Genomic DNA, 18417 nt, shown 5'->3' on the forward strand with positions numbered 1-18417 from the left:
GGGAGGGGCTTCAAGTTTTTAAGGTTATGGGCAGGTGCTGTTTTGATGCATGTTATAGATTCTTCCAAATGGCTACTGTCATCACTTGTCATTGTACATTACGCAGTCCATGGTAAGGGCTTGTACCACATATGACTACAATGACTAAATAAAACATATTCTCGACCTGCCGCTTGTCAGACACGTCCACCATAAACTATCATTATTAATTCAGAGTAGTTGTTTGCAGATTTAACCTTGAAAGTAAGTTTTTTTCAGACATAAGTTTGTTAGTAAAAAAGTTTGCTTGCTAGACGAAGCCTACTCGCCAGGATATCATGACAGCAATCCATCTTATAAGCGAAGAGCAGTCTATGGGGTGTATTATATTTTATAAGCGAATCTGCTGGGTGGACGTATTTACTGACAAACATCTTCACTGTTGAAAGACGCAATAAGGCGACTCTCACAGGCTAGGTCTATTCCAAAAAGTGGAGAGGAAAATTCGGCCTTTTCAGCTTATCAAGCACAAAACGCGTTCGCGATACAAATTGCAAGCTCTATGCTGAATCTATATATGGATATATACCTTGCTAACTCGTTAGCGCTTTCTGACAATTCAAGTCTTCAGAATAAAAAACACAACGTTTTGTATTATTATATTATTATATATATTATATTGTATTATTATATAAACATATGATTGCATTTTTCCAGACGCGATATTTTCAGAGAAGCCTTTTTGTGGCCATGCCTACTTACCAAAGCCAATCAAAATCTGCATTCATAGTGGACCATTATATAAAAAGTGTATGCTCTTCATTTATTCGATAGAGTCCGAATACTTATTGTTTGTTTATGGTAGTATTTTGCTCGCATCCTATCATTCGTTTACCATGACAAAATGAATTAGAAGAATTTGTCGTGATATTATTCCGATAAGACAGCGGAATCGATGGTTTACTTGGGTTCAGACGTGTCGAAGAACAACTTCAGTGGTTTTTGGACTTAGGTTATAAACCCTTCAAGTTTATGTGATGGGCCAAAAGCGATTCCTTTGCCCAGAGAGGTAAAAATAGAATAGACGTGAGAGACACGTACACCACAAAGGCGTTTAGAAACAAGCAAACGTAGAAGAAAAGCGTGAACGTACTATTTACTAAACAAATTATTTCCCGCCTTACCAATTCGTTTTGTTCCCCTGTACCCTACAGTCCTTGGCCCACACCCGATTCTATGTCCATCTCGCTTTGAACTCAATGCAAAGTCAGATTGTATGTCTTAAGCGAGGGGCAAGTATGAGTCACACAGGTATTATCAGATTTAGAGTCAAAACTAATTTTTGAAAAAAATGCCATATTGTCGTTCACCATGCTGCATTGGTATTAACTAGATCGTCGAAAGAACAGCCTCAAATGCCGGCGGCAGTAACAAAAAAAGCAACTGTTTTAATCTTTTGTCATATTATCTGCAGACAATGCTTTATTTATTATAGATCACTTCTTTATTTAAAATGATGGTAACTGCTGTTAAGTAGAATAGCATTGATCCAAATAAGATAAAGACGACTGAGTTCAATTTAGCGAAACATGCTTTAAGTACTATAATGAAAATAGTCATTCATAACCGAAGTCTGTCTAACTGTGGCCACTATAAACTTTTACGGCTGCTAGAAACCTAGACTTCGTCGTTTAGCCTTCATTCGGCAGGCATAGTAAAACGTACAGTACTGAAGACGGCAGTATTAAATCATTTGGACGTCATCGTCGTCGCGTTTATTCGCAATTAGTTGAATGTATTTTTCTATCCAGGATTGCGAAATTGCGTTTTGCAAACCTCAGATCTAATCGATGGAGCGGACGCCCTCGACCTATGATTCTTGCTACCAACAGCCGGCTTCGCGTGAATACACTATCGGTCATTTCTTGTCGCTTTTTTTCTCAAGAAACTGCATGCATATTGTGCGTATTATCTAGGCAAGGGGAACCTGACGGGGTATAGCTGGTCCTGCTCATCACACATAGAGCAGGCCGTTTCAGATGATGTTCTGGAGACGAACAGCGATACGACAACTCTTATTGTCCAATAACGTTAAAGCTGATGTAATACCCACAATGGGCGCACAAAGATTTCGTTGTAGCTAAAGGACGCATTGAACATACGATGCTGTGTTTTGCAGTTCAGTACTTTGATTACGTGTAACGAGAAAGAATCATTAAGCATCTAATGCAAACGCCCCGTCCTTCTGTTTACGTATTATAGTTTTCTATTATTTAGCGCTATACGAACGGTTTGATTATTTGAGAGAAATCAATTCCCGTGGCGAGTGTGTAAGGTAAGAAATCATCACTAGCGATCGATTCAAATCGTGCTTCATCTTCATTCTGTCATCATTTCTGTCGGAATAGTTTTCGGTGCGTAAAAACCATGCAGTGTGTGTCAGTAGTTCCAGTGACTATATAGAGTCACACTTGCCACGTTATTATCAGTTGATGTCTGACTATTTGGAACCTCCTAACCGTCCCCTCTAATGAGCTATATTTGAAGAGCTCAACTTATACCCGTGTTTAGCTTCAACTTCTGTAACGGCATAAATCGTAGAAGTAAATCGGAAAACCGTGTCATTTTTCTCGTTAAATTAAATGTAACGTGATTATCGTCAGAGAACAGCTGAACTTTTCAAACGCAGCACTCTAAAATCATGACAAACGATAGATGCTCTACGATCCATTGTCAGGTGTGATAGTCAATTTCTTCTTCACTTATTATTTCTGGGGTTCGATAGTCGAAGCTTGATCTTCTGTGACATAGAACATTCTTCAATTAGACAATAATTTTTCTAAATCAAATTTGTTGAGTGATGTTAGGTCGCTGGATGTTCCCAACTCACTCACTATACGATTTCCACCTTGTCTAAAAGTTTGCTTCAAAGCAGGCTGTCTAGATACTCGCCTCTGACGTGTCCTGGGATTTGCCTCCATAGCAACCGTCGAATATTCTTACTGCTGTATAGTACGTTTGTATTTACGATACGGCTGTTAACTGAATTTTAATTGTCGGTAAAGTGGTTTCAAATGCTCTATGTATATGCTCTTCTGGGATGGTTCAGGACACTTATTATAATGATATCCGAACACTGAAACTTCTTAGTAGTCCCGTTCCGTGATACGGAACCCCATTCATTTGTATTTTAATATAGATAGATAGATAGGAAGAACAGAAGAACGAGCACGTATCGTTTTACTTGCTTTATTAAATAGCATCCGTGATGATTAATATGTGATAATATATTAATTATATATGTACATACGATCTGTACTTGAGGTGTTTTTAATACTTGTCTTCCATTTTAGTATGAAACACTCGTTCCCGTATGTAAATGCCCTCCAGTGGTAATGCTTGCTTTGAGCTTTTCAGAGATAGTGTTCCACATTGCGCATAACCTATTCTTCCTTACTTTCAGTTCCGCGTATGCATGTACCACGGCAGCGTTGGTAATTACGGAATAAAAATTATATGCTTGACATTCAGCAGCTACGACTCTAACGTTTTTACACGTGTTAATTTACTCGGAATTTCTTCTAGTTGCCGTTCCGCTGAAACGATCATGCGGCTCGTGCGTATACCAGTAATATTATCATTACTAGCGTCAGGTAGGAGGAACTAATAACGGTACGCTGATTCCTGCGATTCGTGGTTTGCATTTACGGTTCCACTGCGTGGTACGTGCAGTGTCCGCTAGCTTAGTTCCAAGAGACCACGCGCTAGCACTGGTTTTTAACTAACGGGGGGTGTATGTTTTGGTCGGCGAAACAGTTGTGAGAAGCAGGTCGCAGGACAGACAATACAAGTTTGGGGACAATGCTCGAAAGCCGATGCTGGAGAACAGATCGTTACTCGTGGTGCAAGCTGGCACTAAGGCGGAACCAAAACACTACAAGAAAGAAAATTCTCTAGTCTAATAAGTGGACTGTCTCGCGAGAATTGCGACGCCCGCCGTGAAGGTCAATGCTCCTGCTGCCGATCATCACCGCCCCGGCTAGACGAATGAGCTGGCATTTTTCAAACAATCAATTTTCGTCCCCTCAGGCGTAAGGTGAAACTATAGAGCCCACAAAGAGACAACGGGACGCTTTCGCCGACACACTTAGATTAGACGGTACAACAGTATTACTCACTCGCTGAGTTCGTAGTCGCTAGGAGACTTCCCAGTTCGAATCATGTACCTATAACTAGCAGCAACGTATTCTTGTCTTCTGCCTTACTTCCACAAACTCTCGACGACAAACATCAAACCCTTTGTGTTGACGCGCCCTCTAACGAAAGCTTCGAAAAATCTCTACGATAGTACAGAGAGCGTGTTATATTGTTACCACTGCTGGCTGGCTAATTCATACATATCTATAGTTTGATGTCACTTATTTGAATTTTTAGCAATGTACATATTGGAGATAAAAATTATTTTTTAGAAAAAATGTGCATACCAAACCTGTAGAAAATGGGTTCTGCAGTTTTCAAAGGGCGTTTAAGATGAACAATGCATATTATTGCACTGCGATGGTACACGGGTATTTGTATGAAAGGATAGCTGAGTAAACATTGCACTCCCTAACAACGAAAGACGCAACTACCATAAAATTCTCTGTACAACGCTGAAGATATCGCCTGGTTTTGAGAAGCAAACTAGCATCAACTAGAAAGGAATGAGATACTCGTGACGAGCGCCTTTAATATTCTACACCACTTTTCTTCTATCAAAAGAACAGCGCAACATTTCTCTTCTCCTTGACGAAGTCACCAGACGAGTTACGCAAGACGACAGTGCGGTGGCAGAGGCGTAAGGGCGGCTGTATGGTTGAGGAATATCCGTTCGCCAGTTCGTCCAACGTGGGAAAGGTCATGTTGCGTAAGGCTTCAAAGGCCGTGGGACGGTGTAGAGGCGGGTGAATGCCACAAAGTAGTCTTTCTCGATGAGTCTAGTCGTAAGAGCGCTGAGGTAGTCATTTTTTGGACAACTGGCAAACCTTGCAGGGCCTGAGCCGGCTAGAAGATCGAGGCGTCGCCTCGGCCTCAACCGGGAAGGAGTTGAGCTCAGTGAGAAAGCACCATGCAAAATCCTCGCTGCTTTTTTGTGGCCGTCAATTCCAGACCAGAGGCATATATCGGCAGAGAGTGATAATCAGTAGTAGCAGACGAGCGGCCGTTCTGCAGGGTACGCGTCGCGTTCTTAAAAGTTATAGCTGCAAGAGTTGGTTGAGCGCAAGTAAACAAGGAAGGCCTTAGGAAAGAAACCTGAACCAGAACTAGTTGCGTCGTGAGTACTCCCGCTGCCATAATCGTTTGCCTAGATAGCGCCTCAGGGCAGCAGCAATTCAACGGCAAATACTGGAGTTCGGCGTGCAGGACCAAAACCAGGGGCAAGAGAGCCTATATACAGCAGACAAAAACAGTCCTCTTCGACGGTTTTTTTTTACGAAAAAAAGGCACAGCTTCTAGCTAGATCGCTCTGCCAGTTTGCTAGTAGGCTGACGGGATACGACGATGCGGGCGAGAAAGAAATAGCAATAATACAAAGGAATACTGCTATTTTCACTACGACTAAGGTCAGAGTTGAGGCAAGTAGTAGCACGTTGCTATAAGTGTGTGCGGTTAACCCAAGTTAGGCGGCGCCACCGATATGGCGTATATCGTCAGTGGCTACACCATGTCCAGCTTGACCCCTTATGGACGCTATCCATTCCTCAGCTGCTGGTTTTGCTACCGCCGTTAAGGTCCCCCGTCCCTTTTATACCTTATGCCCCATTGAAGGTTACCCTTGCTCCTTTACACTTTCACCCTCTTGTACCTCTTAGTCACCGCGCCTTCTGCACTATCTCCGCTATTTTATCTCTCAGTTACTGTATTTTTCTTATTATCCTATTATCCTTTTTCTTTTTTCCTCCTTCTTTCTCATTTTCGTTTTTGCCTCTCGCGTCCTGCAAGGACTCTTCTTTCACTTCCTTTTTGGGAAAAAGATGAGCGCGGTAAATCTCTTTGGTGTTCATTGGGTGTTTCTCCTGTACCACTCTATTTGGGCTTCTGTTCGGTAGATGTTCCGAGCTCCCGCTAGCTACTAAAGACGTACACGTTTTTGGGAACAATACCAACGATGGCTCCGGTAACAAACGTCGTTCCGGTCAAGATTTCCGTCCGAATTATGGCCGAAAATTACGACAAAAATCATCGTATCGATGAGCAGTTTTGCAGAAGTGTTTACAATACCATAGCGAATCTATCAATCCAGAACCGGTTACGAATTAGACAGACTTTATTATGAAGAACGGTAAAATGGCTACTTAAAAAAGAGTGTTATAGTCAAACTACATATTAAATAGTAAGCTACTTAGTTATGACCATAGAAGTGTCTTTCAAAATAAGTTTTTATTTTTTGAAGTACCAATTCTATTTAGTTTTTTTGTCTTCTGCTCAAGGATAAGTTTGTATGAACCTTATTCCTGGCATTGATGCTTTATGCGAGAACGGTGGAGGCAGATGTGAGCGGTGAGCTGTGAATGGCAACGAGATAGTATTGTATTATCGTAATCGTGCTTTCGATACTTAATACACTGATTGTATTAAGTAAAACATAAAGAAGAACAGGATTACTTTGCATAAACATGTACAGCTCGGTACAAAACACTTACGAAACGGAAATTCGGGACTCAGTTGTTGAAGAGTTTTTTTATTCCTACCGCGATAGATTCTTATTAGGTTCCTACTATTTTAAGCATAGGCTTTTCCTGCGGTGCACGCGTTACTTTTTCTTCTTTCTCTAACTCTCTATACGGGCCATACCACTGTCACCGCTGCTACCATCAGCACTGCCTTCATTGGCACGCCAACAAGCGTCCAACGTGTTTGCGTACTGCGCGCACGACGAAGCTTCCTATGGCTGTGATGGCACTAACCTGTATGTATACCTGTGTTTTTGGTGCTTTCGAGGGCTCGTCATCCTAAAGCCCGGAACTAAGCCCCACTGAAAGCACGTATAACAAACAGCGCCGCCGATAGCAACGAAACCGTCAACGACAGCGTCGAAAAAAAGAGCAAATAACAATGTGGGTCCTTAGACTGGGGCTACGGCTGGTCGACTGTCCCTCGGAAACAAAGTGCTGCTGCTGTAGCCGGCCTCCTGGTTTTTCTCCCAGGCTGTTGGCGTTGTTTGGGGAATCGGAGGAAGAGGCCAGGGCAAAAGGCGGGCGAAAGGAAGTGGAGCGCACATACAGGGCCGCCGCCGTCCTTCATCTGCCCTCGCTACTAGCTAGCTAGCCAGCCAGTTAGCCATCCTTCTATGTTCATTGTCCACCACTCCCCCTATTTCATCGTTGGAATAGCGAGAAACGGGTTGCGAACAGCGGGTGCAAAAAAAGTCGTTTCGGAAACAAAAACGGATATATGTCTTCTGTTAGCTTCAGGGTAACGGTTGATAGGATGTCGACCGAATATACATTAGGTGAGTGTGCCGAGTTCAGTCAGGCTTTGAAAAATGTCCCTCCTAACCCCTGTCACAGCCTTATATCGCCTAAAGTTGGTTGCCCTTTTGATTGCTGATGCAATGTTGATTTTTAGAGTTTTTGTGCGTCGGAAGTATGCCCTCTGTGTAAGTTTAGGTGATGATATATAAGTACAGACAGATGTTCGATTATAATTTTACTGTATTCTTGGACCTCAATCAAATCACAAACCAAATAGCTTGTCGCCTATGAAGTTTTAACTGAAGACTGGACATGCTTGAAAATTTGAATCATTCCAAATAGCAAAACCATCTGCGTTTCAATCTAAATGTGTCATCTGTTTGGATTATATATATTTTCTTTTTTGTATAATAAAAAAATGTCCTATATCACATTATAAGATGATAAATTACAAGGCCTTCGGGACAGGGGCCTTTGTACTCGGTGGACCATTGTTTTGCCATCAAGAGATCGTTTAGCCAACTCAGCATCATATATTGAAACAAATTATCGTCAAATTTATTTTATCTATAACATATTTATAGTTATGTTTAGTCTGGCATTCTACCGAAACTGAAACGCACATTCAAATATCGTCGCAAATCGGAATTAAAAGCAAGGAAACGGTAGATATCCTATGTAAAGCCATGCTTCGGCTGGTGTGCTTGAAGGTTATTTTAAACCACGGCCGCGTCCCTAACAAAAAACGAGGAATGTTACCTATCTGTAAGCACTAATCTTCAAAGGGGAGGCAGTTCGTGCATAGGGTACGCGTGTACAATCCTACATTGACGGCGCAGGCTCTAAGTCCCTGTTCGATGATTCCTGAAGTCATCCTAATTAACAGCTAATTTTATTTTTACCTTAATTTTTACTTATTTATAGCATAACTTCTGGCGGTGAACGCCTTACCTAACAACTGACAAAGACAGAGCTTTGCATATTTCGATCACAAGAGCTCGGCGACTGCTGTTTATCCCCGCTTGAAATAACACGAAGCTCTACATGACCAGCCTTCTAGACACTTGTTCGAGTAGATCCGGCCAGATTAAACGGTTGTTAAAGCGTGCACCGACCAATTTCATCTTGCCGAAAGGTGTCGCCATGATAATGCAATGCGTAATATACTTGCCGACTCAGCCTGAAGACACCCGGTAGTTACCCGCGGTATGACCCGAATATGTACGTACTCCGTTTTGCGCTGATACCCAGCCGTCTAAACCCAAAACACTAATCGAACTAGACGTAAAACACGAAAAAGATTGTTTTCATAAGCACCGATATCACAGACTGGAACTAAGTAGCGTAGCTTAAACATTACCACCGATGAACACGACGTCCAGATGAGTATTGACACTTAGTAATTTCAGGCCTTTAACCGTGGACTTGTTAACGACAGTTATGAAATGTGGTAAGCGGTAGAAGACTAAAATAGGGAACAACGAGGAATGTTACTCTGCATTGTACTTGTCAACCCTAAGGAAATTGTCTATTAATACAGCAGTGCCTGATGAACTCATGTTTCCGACGTTTTCTGTAACGCAAGGTTATCGACTGCTGTCGATTACGATAACTAATTTTTTCGAGAATTAAGGCCGCACAAGATAACTACCGCGGCTAAAAATCTTGCCCCTAAAGCTATGGCAATTATGCAGCGATATTCAACGTAATTGCTTTTTTGTTTTATTTAAGGAATTTTTTTTCAGGCCCAACAAATGACTAGAACAACTTGAAATCTAAAGCAAACTAATATTAAAAGAGGCAATAGTAACGTTGGTACAATGCGACTATTGGTGGTACAAAATAACTTTTACTGACAATTTTCAATAATGGATCAGGTACGGTTTTCAGTGGCGCTTAAACAATCCAATCTACGACAACCTCCTAAAAGCAAAGCAGCAAAATAATTTTAGATATATGCGCAATTTTGAACATAAAGCTGTGTCTTGCGAACCTATTGACACTTTTAAGTTGCGGAGCCGCGTCGACGTTACAATATGCACTTTTAGCCACTAGCTTTTACAGCGGATTTAAGTTCACTAAAAAGGGTCACGATACGCATGTAGCGAGGCAGATATTACCATTGTTATTAAAGTTATTTAGTTTCTAAAAGTTGGCATTTTCGATACCTGCATAAAGAAACAAACGGACTCAATTTGGTGAATTACAGCAGTTTTCAATACTATGAAAAATAAATACACAACTTTAGACGTGATAATCTTGTGCTAACTAGAATTAAAATCAGCCGATTTACGTCTCTTTCTCATTTGTTCCCACATTGATTCATATATAAATGATACTGCATGAACGCAGCACATGGACCACTGATCATGTATCCCTTTAAAATTACGATCTAATGCTCCTTAGGATTCTCCTTTAATTGAAAATGTATATATTCTTTCTATGCATACTATCTAATAAAAATTGTGATTCGAACCAACTGCCAGACGTCTTGGCTTTTCGAGAGGCGGGTCATGCAACTATTTAAGTCCACGGACGGAGCAGAATAAGAAGACGACCAGTGTCAAACGATAGAGATCGGCCGTCGTTGAATAGGACACCGACAGATGAGGATCAAGGGTGCGACGAGAAAAAAGTAAAAGAACTGTGAACGAACAAACGAGTACGATCATCTTCGTCCTGACGGGAAAAACGGCCGAGATCCTATAGTGGCCCACAATAACGTACAAAACGAACAAAACAACAGACGATGACGACAACAACCAACGGAACGGAAGCTGTCCGACGTAGACGATGGTTACCAGCCGACACCAGAAAAAGGGGCAGCCACGCCGGGATAAGAAGTAGAAATGAAAAAAAAAGTAGCAGAACCTCGCAAAATTATGGCCGGCGCTAATAAGACAAATCGCAGAAAAACATATAATAGGGAGAACATCAGAAAAAACGATGGTAACACTTTCAATAACAACGACAAAGGCAAAGCCGGAAGGATTGTCGTCGTCGTTGTTTAAATTCAAATCTAAATAAGAGAATTGCCGACGTTAGCCCAACTAATTCGCCCCTATCCGTTCTTGTCCTGTGCCTATTTACGGAGCACACAGACTGCCGCCATTGCCGCTGGTTCAGTTTCGCAAGCGAAACGGCTCGTGTGCGTTGTTTCCACCTTTAGGCGACCCTTAGTCTGTGTATTTCCTAAGCTGCTCGCGCGTTCTGCTCACCGCCTGGCACATGCTACTATTGTTAATGTCGACAGGGAAAAATAATCCCTTCCCGGCCTTATCAGTCGGACCCCGCCCCTTCCTATCGAGTTGTTCTGGCGTTTCTTTCGAATTCTTCGAAAGGAACGATTAGGAGGAGAAGGTGGACGAGGCAGGCAAGGAGAAAAAACAACGAAAAGGACTGGATGAAAGATAGAGGGAAGGCGAAGAAGCGGACGATAAACGTAGAGATGATAGTCGCTTGCTGCTACTGCTACTGTGGCCTGTTTGATTGAAGCGAGTGAAACAGCTCGACGCTTCGATCGTCGACGGTGGTGTTGCGGTTGCAGGGGCAAGCCTTCGTACCATCATCAGGGGCTGCCAATCGCTAAGCGTGCCATCCTTCGAACAAGAAGAAAAAGGACACAGAGACAGCGCGAACGTTCATGGCAACCGAAACACCGCCGGCGCCGTCAACAACAACCTCGACGACGACTACGACGATACCGGCATCGACAACAACAAACTCGTCTCTATAGCCTTGGTAATTACTCTGATGTCTCCTTCGCTGATATCGTTGGTGCCATGGCTGCTGCCGTCGAATTAAGGACCACTGTTGCCAACGCGGTAAATCCGACGATCGCGACAATCGGTTTGGCGACCATTTGCCGCCTGACTGGCTTCACCGGCATCGTTAGTAGCGGTAGCTGTGCAGGCGGCCGCGACAACGGTGGTTAACGGCGAACGATGGTGACTCGTCTGTCACGTTCAAACTGGCTCAGGACAGACCAAGACAGTGCAGCGTCAATGGTTAAGAAGTAGCGTTGACGGTAACGAATCTACGACTATGGCACTGTCTCATGGAAAGAAAGGGTGCATGTCGCTCGATGTAAGGCTGAAGTAAAGTAAGGGATAAAAAGCCGACCTGAAGCTCGGCGAAGTCGGTCCGCGAAGGCAAGGGGCAGCAGAGTCGGATGTTCGTTTAATAGTATTTGGAATGAAGGAACAAGGAGGTATTTAACTAACTGATAACAGACGACAAGGAGAATACTCGTTTGGGGTGCCTTGTCGGATTTTATGCGTGGGTGTATGTTCTTGATGCTGCTTCTTTTAATTTCGTTGCTGTTGTCGCAACGCGGTTATTACTGCTATTACCAGTTGGTGCCCCGGTGCAATTCGACATTCGTTTGCCGTGTAATCATGTTAAGCGTCAGCTTCAGTTCGGATCTGACGTCAAATCATTCGAAAGTACCCGCCGAGCAGATGCGAACCGGCAGCCCTTCTCTGCACATTTGCCTTCGTATAACGTAATGACGATATGATCGGTTATCGCTGTCATTAGCATTCGTACTATTACTATACTAACGATAACGAATTGCTATTTAGAGCAGTACCGCTGTTCTCCTGTTACAGCATAGTTCGCTGGTTCTGTCCCACTTAAGAAGCTTAAGCTAAACCCAAATACTCTGGGCGGGAAGCTTTTGTAGTATCATTGATTTAAAAGAGCAAAAAAATGTTTTTGACTTCAATCGCACACATGATACAAACGAAGACCAATTGGCAGACTTGTAGAAACAAACAAACAAATAGCGTCACGTTCAGGAGAACGTTTTCAAAGATTTGGCAGAAGCAACGTTTGAAAGATTATTGGGCTATATGGCCACGTATAGTTCAATCGATTCCACGCAGTTTTAAAAATTATCATTTTTATGACACCTTCACCTGCCATTGCCCTCAGCCAACATTGATGTATCACCAAGATTAGAACTTAGTGCTCAAAGACTTTGCCCAATTTCAAGCATTCCTAATTCACTTAAAGTAGCAATTCAGTCATATAGATATATATATGTATATATAAAATTAACGTCAGATCCAACAAAAATACACCCATGCGTCCTAAAGATGATTGGAAATCATATGCTTTGTGTATGTGCGTGGCCGTCTTTATTTCTTATCCGATCTTTAGCATTCGGTCTACAAATCTGATTTTTAGTTAGTCGCTGACTGGGTCCTGGCGCTGCTGGGTGCTGCACTATATTTCAAAATCGGTAGATCTGAAGGGCTTACCTTGCTGAAACGTTGTTGTTTTACTTATATGCCTATACTTCCTCGGTCTTTTCTTTCAGTCCATAGATGCCTTTGTCGGTCTAAGCCGACGTCAGCTTGTCAGAAACTCCCGTCGCCCTACATCGTCGCCACTGCCGCCGTCGAACCTGAATGGTCACAACAGCTATGATGATCAGAGACTCGCGTCTGCTGGTGACGAATGGCACCATAGCGCGACGTCAGAGTTCCTCAAGCCGGGTAACCAGCAACAAATGTCGCTTGTTGACACCAACACAGAGGGTTTCCGCGCTGCCCAACCAGGTGGCCGAGGAGTTTTATTTGCTTCCTTTTCTCAAACGTTCGCGCACGATGGGAGCGCGTCATGAGAGCGAAGAAGAAAGAAAGTTACAGCAATTTGTAATGTGGAGTTTGGAAACAAGCACAAGGTCAGGCCCCAGGTACTTTTAATAGACCGTCATCGCCTCCGTTCGAGCGGTGGTGGTCTCTCGGCTACAGCAGCGACCCCCGACTTGCACTCGCACGGTCGTTAAGTGACAACGAAGTGAAAGAGCACAAATGTTATTTTTCCATCTACGGCAGAGGTAATAGTAATAGCAGCGGTGATACGTATAATCTGCCGTTCGACAGCTCTAACGCTATTCCCAGCGTCTGCTGGTGTGTGAACGACTGTGTAGGCAGGCCAAACGGGCCAACTCTGTTAGAAAACCTACGGAGCTACTACTGTGACTGTCAGCCAAGTGCAGGCCGGAGGACGTGCGACAAGAGGGACGATGTCGATGCAATTTCTTCCCCTTCCTTTTCTCCTACATGCTCCTAGTGCCGCCGTTATGCTGCAACATCTACTAGTTCACAGTCGGCCTGTTACTCATCTGCTTGACATGCCCAACGAGACATTGGCACTACGATGAAATACAGCGACACGAACATACAAGCACAGACATCCACCGTTTGGCCCGAGGGCGTACCATTGCGCCGACATTTTTGGTTTAGTTCATAAAACGGCTTAGATGTTCGCCATCATCCAGCGATTGGCAAGCCACTCTGTATACATCTGTATAGTTGTGGTGAGAACACGAAGCGGAAGACGGACTTGCACAAGTCCAGAAAAAGAGGAAGGATCAATATCATAACGTTTTGGTATTTTGCCAACGTAAACCTTTTGGTCTTATCTGGTTTTTAGCGGTATTTTCGAATATTATAGTGCTATATTGTTGATAGAATTACAGCTTTATCGATAATATTACGAAATCTTTGAATTCATTCTCAATCACAATGTTCGTACTGGCTTTCAAAGAAATTTTCCTTTTCAAAGCGTGTTACACATAAATTATTAAAAATACTAGATGATCATTGCGTCGACATCGACTCGGAACCCACAGCTCTCGTGGGTTAAAAAAATGAGCTTGTCCAAACATGCACCCCGATTCTTTTAAAGCCTTTCTGTATTCTCCGCTAAAGCAGCACCTTTCGTCTGCAAATCTCACCATTAAAATAAGCATCTCTACCTTCAACATTCACACATTCATCCGAGCTCGTTCGCTACCGGCTGCTTCCTTAATCAAGAACATAATTTAAACCGACCACTTTTAATGTAACATATTATAAGTTTTGTTTGTATTTATATACATAAAATTTGCGTTTAAGAACAGCGGTGTCGAAACTAAAAAAAACGTTGGATTTATTTAGTCCTTATATTAGGCTTAACACTGAATTTATTTAGCAAATGAAGAACGAGCACTATGAGGTGAACTACATTCTGGCCGAGTCCCGCCATTCGCCACCGAAAACAGTTCTTATTTGGAAGGGTTGTCCATGGATAAACGGGTGGCGGCAATTAGAACCGTCGCGGGCAGCTGATTTGGAATCAGTTTGATTGGATGGCTAGCCATCGATTGTCTCAACGCACACGAAATTTCTCCCCCCTTCATTGTCCTTCACTCTCGCTTTCTATTATTTCCTTTTTAATGTATAGCTTTCTATTTTTATCAGAGAAAAAGCTGAAGGAGTTTATAGGATTCGTGCTTGCCTCTCTACGTGCTCACATCTGTGAAACTGTGACTCTACTTAGAAGAACTACCTTGTGAGCCTATATATCTCCAAGCAGCAGCAGCAGCCAAAGACAGCAAAAGCTGAAACCTAGAGTATAGGGAGTGCTTCTTCATTTCTCAGGTACCGTTTTTCTAACCACGCCCCTGTTTTTAGACTCTTTCCAGCCGAATAGAACAGCTTGGCAGGACCAATGCGCAGCAATCGATCTATCCATTCCTCTTCGTCGTCGTCCTTTCTTATGATAGCCAACTACAGCCGTCGCCATTGCCCCTCGGGTACACAGCGGCCACGGCGCGGCGATTGCAGCCGAAATCTTTCCTTGATTCTGTCTTTACCTCCTCCCACTACTCTAGGATCTCCTTTTTCCCGACTTTGAATATATATATATGAATATATATGTACATATACGCCGACCCACGCATTACTACCGTGTTGAGTAGCGCTGCAGGCGCATTGGTGGAGCCTATTGGTGGAGATGGCGTTGTCCTCGCGATGGACAAACGACCCAGAAGCGAACGACCAGTAAGCGAGCAAACGCGACTAGCAACAGCAGTGGTTGGAGCATTGGTGCCGCGGCGCTAAGTTCAAATGTTTCCTCAATTCACCGCTGGTGCAACCCAGCCCTGCTTTTTTTCCGCATGCCTGATCTGAATCTCTACAAAGAACGATGCCAGGTTCAAAAAATCATCATCACAATCACCATTTATAATCATGGTTTCCTTGTTCTGACAATGTTGAGGAAAACGCGCCAGAGAATGTGAATAAGGCGAGGTTGTGGTAAGCATTTGGGCGAACCACGATAGATGCTGCTGCTCTTCTAAATGAGGTTTAGAGAGAGGCTGATGTTGCTGGGCAGGTCAGCCTCGAGTCTGTTCCTGACCGAAGTAGAAAGTGGAGTAAGCGTGAAAGGAACGAGCGACGAGGAGCGTGAACTGGAAGACAAATATTGGACCTGGCGGTTGGCTGGGTAGGTATGCAGAGTGGCTGCAGAGAAGACTGAAAAGAATGGCTTAGAGGCTTCGTGACAAGGGGAAACAAAAACAACGATACGGTACGATAAGGTCAAGACCGAGGTCGCTGGATGCTTGGTAAACATGGAGCGAGGGAAGAGCACGACATTCCATAGATTTAGCGCTTTCAATAGACCAAGCTCAAAACATGAATCCCTCAATATAAAATGCAGCGGCTTGATATATAGTAGTAGAAACAATGAGTGTGACAATATCGAACAAAGCAGTGAATTAGATGACCCTAGCAGAGCCTCTTTTGCATTTGGATTATTCATGTCCGGGTAATCTATGTGTGACGCCATTCGTCTTCGAGTATTGAATGCTAAAATGACAGTGGGTACAAGATTCAAGCCAGTTAGCGTTTTTTCGTCATAGTATTTGTTAGTCAATAAAGACACGCTGTCTACATTTTTAACTAAGAATGAGTAAAAAATGTTTTTTAGACAAAAAGCTTCAGTCAAGCTCCTACGATAAATTTATAACGATTTAAAAACGGTTTCGTGAAGGAAAAATTTCTACCACTTGATAAAGGTCTAGAACATGCACGATCATGTATACCACTATATTCGAATAACGTGATAATACATGATGTTCGCAGTCTAGATCAGGTAATTTCACTTCTTCGTAAACATAACAAATAACATGACCTTGCAGCGTCATAAGAAGCAGTAAAAAATAAAAATGACTATCATCATGGTTATTTTCAAATGAGTACCTGTTGAGGGAAATTACCGACTCATGTTCAGAATGTTGTTTTTGTCAAGCTTCAGGTTCGACAGGATTCATGGATGCCAAGGTTCGGTATGTTTCGTTCATCCCTTGTTACCTTCCATGACATTTTCCGCCTTACTTATTCTTTCTGGCTGTCGTCCAATGACTGCAGTGATGCCCGCCATCAACGACATGACGACGAATACAAGCGAATCGGAAAACGAGAGGCAGCAATTTTTCTAGCCGCTACAATATGCACAGACCCACCAATAGGAGTCCGATGAAATCCTGAAGGATAGTAAGCAGAACACAGTGAATGAGCGTTTCTAATGACTTCCTTCTATGAGACTGCTCAAACGATGCGATGGAAAGACTGAAGTTAAAAAGACGACAGACAATACTCGAACGACCAGTCGGTCGCAAGAACGGTATGTTCTACGTAGGCCAGACGTATAGTAACTTTCCATGGTAAAAGTAGGAGAAGGGTGGCAAAAGAGAACAAAGGGCAAGGAACACTTATCGACAATACGCAAAACCGGCCCCTTTCCCTCCCGGTCAATCGCTCCGTTTGTGGCGATGCATCAATCTATTACAAAGAATGATCGCAGTGGCAGCAGCACACTGGGGCAGCTGATGTTGAGAACCCAGAGAGGAAAAGTAGTCTGGAAACATAAGGGATTAACTGCCTGAGAAATGAGATACTATTGGATGAGGTCGCCGTTAACTACCGTTATTACAAAAAAAGAGTGTGAAAGCAGTGGTATATACATATATATGTATGTATATTTATAAAGAGAGAGAAGAAGAGAATGGGTCTACAGTCTGGCACCACTGCCAATAGAAAAACGATGACCAACAAGAAACGAAGCGCTACTATTTATCTGGCGGTTTTGGGTAAGCAAAAAGAACGATCCGTTGGAATAACATCAGCAAATAAGGGCCGCAGCACCAGGCTAGGGTAATGTGCAAAGACTTTTTCGCAATTGCTGTTCGCTTATGCCTAGTCGTCTTTCAGGTGCAATCATTGAAGAATTAAAGGTTTAAATTGGTAGTGGCAGACAAATCCGCTAGATACACGCGTTTTACGACATGGCCGAAAACTAAGGCAGTGTTTACTCCTAGTGAAATTCTGGACGCCTCGCCACGCTACAGAGATGAATAGCAAACAAAGAGAACTCGTCCATAAGGACTTACCTAGCTTACGTGAAGTACATTTAGCTTAGGTGTGAAGGTGCAAAAAAAGACAGGCTTTACGCTTATCAGTGAAAAGTGTTCGTGATGAGAACAGATTGGGCAAGTGCGTCGACGACAACAACTAAACGAAGGCGACGATGCCTAAATGATATGTTGGACTTCTTTTGAGAGCATAGCTTGACGGCGCCGTCAGCGTTGCGGCGAGCGAACAACGACGAGCTCAAGACTATGCAACTCCGCCGCGAGCTTGAATTGCCGTAGCGTTTTTGCTGGCGAAGTCGATCCTTTCCGATGCTCGGGGAGATGTTAGTATGGCATGTGTCGTTGGCCTGCGACATTGCATTGCTTCTAGAGCATAGCAACCGTACGAGTCGTCCCGCATGCCTGGCCTCATCTTCCCTAGCTGTGCTTACATTGGCTGCTTTTGTTGCTGCTGTACATTTGATTGTAAGTCACTTCGCGCAGAATTTTGAAATTAGGGATTGTGCTTGAATGACTGGAAAAAGACGTTGCAGAAGAGGGCCCGACTGATACGTGCTGGCGCGTCAAATTTCTTGACGTCCTCATTTCTGCCTGCTAGTTTTTCGCTTCCGTTTATTAAACGACAGCCTCATCGTAACTCCGAAAAACAGTGGAAACTGCTCTGGGAAGTTAATGTGTGGAAAAACGGTTGTACGGCTTCACGCCAAATGGAGTCAGTGCGCCTACCGTTGTCAGCCGGAAGCACAAATGAAAATTTGAGAAATATTTTGGTAA

The 18417-nt window shown here is 43.2% G+C and overlaps 1 protein-coding gene and 1 long non-coding RNA gene across 4 annotated transcripts in view; one reads left to right on the forward strand and one right to left on the reverse strand.

Annotated features, from left to right (window-relative positions):
• LOC111267519 (uncharacterized) overlaps nucleotides 1–18417 on the reverse strand; it is a 265929-nt gene that overhangs the window by 28018 nt on the left and 219494 nt on the right. The window lies entirely within an intron of this gene.
• The window catches only part of LOC111267520 (uncharacterized), a 60003-nt gene continuing 43359 nt past the window's right edge, over nucleotides 1774–18417 (forward strand). The window contains exons 1-2 of the long non-coding RNA XR_015313849.1: nucleotides 1774–13834; nucleotides 14687–18413. This is a non-coding gene — a long non-coding RNA (uncharacterized LOC111267520). The remainder of the gene's footprint in view (nucleotides 13835–14686; nucleotides 18414–18417) is intronic.

This window comes from Varroa jacobsoni, unplaced genomic scaffold (genome assembly GCF_002532875.2).
Source record: "Varroa jacobsoni isolate VJ856 unplaced genomic scaffold, vjacob_1.0 scaffold_1196, whole genome shotgun sequence".
NCBI classification, from domain to species: Eukaryota; Metazoa; Arthropoda; class Arachnida; order Mesostigmata; family Varroidae; genus Varroa; species Varroa jacobsoni.